General features: G+C 37.8%; 1 pseudogene; it reads right to left on the bottom strand.

Annotated features, from left to right (window-relative positions):
• Positions 1-882: 882 nt before the first annotated feature.
• LOC148737237 (uncharacterized) lies at positions 883-2,734 on the bottom strand (annotated as a pseudogene).
• Between the last annotated feature and the right edge of the window lie 2,370 nt (positions 2,735-5,104).

Below are 5,104 nucleotides of genomic sequence, written 5' to 3' on the forward strand. Positions count from 1 at the left end.
AGGAGCTATTTCTTGTCGATTCACGTAGTGGTGTCCAACATTTCACAATCTATTGTCCAATAGTAAAAATATCCATTCAAAACAAATGTAGTGGATAATTCATGAGATAATATATGTGGGAATGCGGAGGAAATATATAGAGAATAACAGGTGTAAAAGGGAGAGAAAAACAATGCTAAATTATTTACGACGCAGCAAATATTCTATCAGCGTCTTAAAGGAAGGAAGTTACATAATCAAGCTTAACAATAATAGTTGTGGCTCCAATTAGAAAATTGTCCTCGACCTATTCACTTTGCCAAACATTTTTCTTACAACAAAGAAGATTCCTTTTTCGCCTAGTTTTGAAGACATGGGTCTTCTTTCCCACTCGTTTTGCAGCCCTCTGTTTCTTTCCCCTAGACAAGTTTTATCTTCTCCGGATGGTAAGTTTAATTTACTTTCATGCTCTGTAAAATTAGATTAGTGAATTTCTGTTTCTTTATCTTTTAATTTACCTGCTTCAACAGTTTACTTAAAAGAACCTCGATATACAATCCATGCGTGCTTAACTTGATGCAAGGATTTCAAACCCGTTGCAAAATTTAAATGCTTTATCATTTAAAATGATTTGGAAGATCGGCTTTTGTCACTTTGTTTGTCTATACTTGCGAAATTATCGATAAGAAAGTTTCATATTCATTACTTCTCAGTTTACATTAAAGAGGATAATAAGTCCAACTGAGTTTTTCTTAATTAGTAAGGTTCTCAAAATGAAAAAAAGGTTTAACTAAATGATTCACTTATGTCATTGTGGCCTTAAGCTACTCAAGGAATGATTTTTTTTTAGTAGAAGCTTCCCGAAAATTAATCAAGCACAGTTGAAAGACATTTATTGAACTACTATTCAGCTAAAATTTCATGGTATTTTTTCCATCTATTGCTATCGTTGTAGACAGGTGATGTAATTAAGGGCATGTCTTCTAGAATAAAATCGTCTAGGGAATGTGGGGTTTTGTTGAAGTGTATCGGTACTTCACAAGTTGTTTTGTTTGGGAGCATAGTAGATTTTTGATTTAGAAATCTCACTTTGAAGTCGGTGGTAGTAGATCCCACGTATTGCAGGCGAAATTTCTTACAGGAAGCCAAGTAAACCACATTTTTAGAGTCACAGGAAAGTCTAGAGTGAATGGTGTAGTTTTTGCCCGTCTGAAAGCTGAGAAGTGATTTAGATTCAACAAAGAAATTCTGACAGAGGTCGCATCTTTTCCTATCGCATTTAATCCAGCCATTGTTATGAGGAATGGTTTGTCTCTCGCTGGAAGTTTTAAAACAAGATGGTGCTAACAATTCTTTGAGATTTTTTGATCGACGAAAAGATGGTATGATAGAACTTCGAGGAAAAAAATCTTTGAATTTGGGGTTAGATTGCAAAATAAACAAATGCTTTCTGATTATGTTGCCTATGTCGGGCAAGTTAGGATTAAATGTAGTAACAAATGGAAATAGTTTCTTCGCTTTTTTTCCACGAGTCCTGAGTAAATTACGTATAGGGATGGCGGAGGCTTTGGATAATTGTTTAGCAATTTCTTTTCAATCTTGTGGCTACTCCAAGAGGAATAGCTTTGAAAATGTGTTTAGGATGGCAGCTGGAGGGCGGAAGATATAAATGGCTATCTTTAGGTTTGGAATAGACGTCTGTCCTGATAAATCCATCGATAAGATGTAAAGTGAGATCAAGTACGTGGAGCTCATGCTCAGAAAAAAACTAGCTCAAACTGAATAGTAGGATACAGAACATTGATGTAATCAGTAAATTGATGTAGGGCAGGAAGGCCCTGCTGCCAGAGATCAAATATATCGTCTCGATATCGCCACCATAAGGACGGCTTTATCGGACCAGAAAACTTAGCTTTGTGATCAATTTCGCCCATGGCTAGATCGGCATAGCTACAGGCATTCTTCGGACCCCTAGCTGTGCCATGGATCTGAAGAAAGAAATTCTCTTTAAAAACAGAATGGTTGCTTTTCAAACCAATTTTTACGGCCTCTAAAATACAAGTCGTGGATGGAAATTTGTTTTCTCTAGTATTCAAAGCCTTCCTTACTGCAGTGAGGCCGAGTTTGTTATCGATGTTAGGGAACATTGAAACCACGTCCCACGAGACCAGTAAGGTGCCAGTTGGAAATGGAACGCTTGTGTTAAGATGTTCTATTTTGTTAAGCAGGCCGGTAGGGTCTTTAGTAAACGATGGTAATTTTCGAGCAAGAGGTTGTAAATACAATTCAGTAAAGGCCGATAAGTTTTCAATTGCCGTGCCACAACAAGATGTCATAGGTCTGAGCGGGTTACCCGTTTTGTGTGTTTTGATGTTTCCAAATGCAACTCCTGCTCTCGCTTCTTTATTTAAAATCCGTTTGGCTACTTCGGGACAAATCTCACCTTTTCCTAGCCATTTGGAGCACCAACTCTCTACTATTGCCAAATGTTTAGAGGTTGGGTCTGATTGCAAAGGTTCATAATGCACCTGATTGTTAAGCTGACCAAACATTTTTTCCTCGTACTCCCCTTCATCAATTAAAACAAATCGGGATCCTTTGTCCTTTATACGAATCACTACATTGGAATTTTTAAGTTCTTTAAGTGCAGCCCGTTCTTTTTTAGAAAGGTTATCTCTAGCTTGCCTAATGTTCTCAGGATTGATAAGATCACGCCGTACATTAGCTAAAAATAGTTCAAGTCCAGGGTACCTTGACGTTGGAGGTTTCCATTTTCTATCCTTTGGTACGCGGAGTAGGTGGCTAGGAACTGTCAGGTTGTCATCAGGATTACTACCAATGAAGAAAGCTGCTGAAAAATAGAATTTGCTATAATTAATTTTCCATCTTATATTAGGCGCTACTAATTGATCGTTCAAAGGCCTTTTTATCGGATTTTTTGTCGGCCCTTTAGGTGTGGATTGGACTACGAGGCCCTGCTAAGGGGGTCTTATTATGAATAGTATCATTTAAGGGCCCCTCCAGGAATTTTGTTTCTAATTTGCCCTTTCGGGCTCCTAAGGCCTTGTTTTGGGATTTTGTTATGGTTTACAGTTGTAGTAAAAGGTGGGCCTTCCCTTTTTTAATGCTCGCCGCATTGCTTCTTTGCAATCGATTACGTCACTCATATTAACACATTTAGTATTCTTATCTCTTAGTTTTTAGGGTTTGTTTCTTGTATTATGTAATTAGGTTTTTTTGTTTATTAGCACCAGTTCATTAGTCGTTATCTGTAATTACGTAATCATTAGCACTTCGATCCTATTTAATGCTCTTTTTTTATTTCATTGTGATTGTGAAAAAGGTAAATCTTAATATGGGACAGTGCATCTAAGATATCCGTTTGATTCGACATTGTGATGTATTCTAAGCTTTCAGATATTTAATCACTTTCACCAGAGTATGGTGAGGGTCGCACAACAGAGCGAGGCTCCAAATTAAGTGCGCCCAATATCCCACCCATCCCACCCCAGGGGAGGACATCCATCACATAGAAAGGTAGCAAATTCTTGTCAATTATTTTAGGACCCTGAGTGTTGGTCCGGCCGGGGCTCGAACCCTCGACCTCCCGCACAACAGTCAAGCGCTCTATCAATTGAGCTCACCGGGAGGTGGTTATTTTAAGATTTTAAATAATTTAGCCACGACGCAGAGAATAAATGAACTGAGTTTGGGGCCGGGGGGTGGTGGAGGGGTTACCTTGTAAACTGTTTTTCGGAGGAGGTAAAAATGTGATGGCACGAGAGTCAAGGTCCCTGGAAACGAAGTAAGAAGTACACCTGATTGGCCATCCTTTATAGGCGTGTGCCTTGCTCTCTTATTTCTTGCATTTAATGGAACCACTAAGACTCTTCTTGAAAAAGGAAATGTGGGAAATGATTTTAAAGTTGACAGAACGTGAGAACAAAAAATAAACTTACACCAACCTAGAATAGTGATTTAAAAAACAAAAACGCCATACATGGGAGGCATATATAACTAACGTTTCGTTTTGGGGTGTTAGTTAACAGTCTCATTATTTGTCTTTATAAGTTTAAATCATTCCCATTGCTCATAAAGAGGTATATTTATATAGGAATAACATCCTTCCAATGAATAATCTAGTCATAACAGGAAAATAAAAATTCTCTATGATGGTTAAGGGAGTACACAGTTCGTGAAAAACAGTTTGCAAGATCACATATGGATTATCAGTGAGATTTTCATTCTGCTGGAGACATCCGTTTAATGGGTGGCGGAGCAAACTACGGCCGCATAGAAGGGGGTACAGTGTATGATGATAGCTAAGACATGAATGACGCCAGTGTAGTATGTCGTCAGCTTGGCTTTTCGGGTGCAACCCAGGCTCGATGTTGTGCTGCATATGGTGAGGGGCCTGGTCCGATCTGGATGGATAACGACCACTGTCAAGGTGGAGAGGCAACGCTATTCCGATGTAAAAGCAATAACTGGAGAGTCCACAGTTGCACACATGGGGAGGATGCAAGCGTGAATTGTACCATCTGATTAAGGCCCATAAAAACAATTTTGCATGTTAATTATTATTGTTCTGACCAGAATTATAATAGCTATTAGACATTTATCAGTATTGCACCTGCACAATGCCTTATTTTCTCACTAACTAATTTAATCATAGTGACAAAATGAAGGCTTTTAGCTTGATGTAAACTATAAATTCAAGGTGCTCCAAGGAATTTTTTGTAACGCGCAAGATTTTAAAGTGTGTGCACACTCAGTTATTAATCGTAGCGAGGTTCTCATCTTTGATGTAATTGTTTGTAGAGGGCTTACGTAAGTTCTTGAGGATAGTTATTATATTTTCTATTGGAATTGCTCCTAAGTAGTAAAATGATTAATAACTAATAATGAATGATTAATAAAGTGGCCGAGAGTTTAAGATTATAGTGTTTTTCTGTCGATTGAATCATCTTGTAACCCTGATCTTACTTTTATTATCAATTTGACCTTAAAAAACACATTTTGAAGGAAGGCGTTACTTTGCTAAAATAATGAAGGATCAACATATCTACATTATCTACATTTTTCACTGTTATTGATGGGAATATTCAAAAGAACAACTCAAAGA

Source organism: Stylophora pistillata, chromosome 2 (assembly GCF_964205215.1).
Source record: "Stylophora pistillata chromosome 2, jaStyPist1.2, whole genome shotgun sequence".
Classification (NCBI taxonomy): Eukaryota; Metazoa; Cnidaria; class Anthozoa; order Scleractinia; family Pocilloporidae; genus Stylophora; species Stylophora pistillata.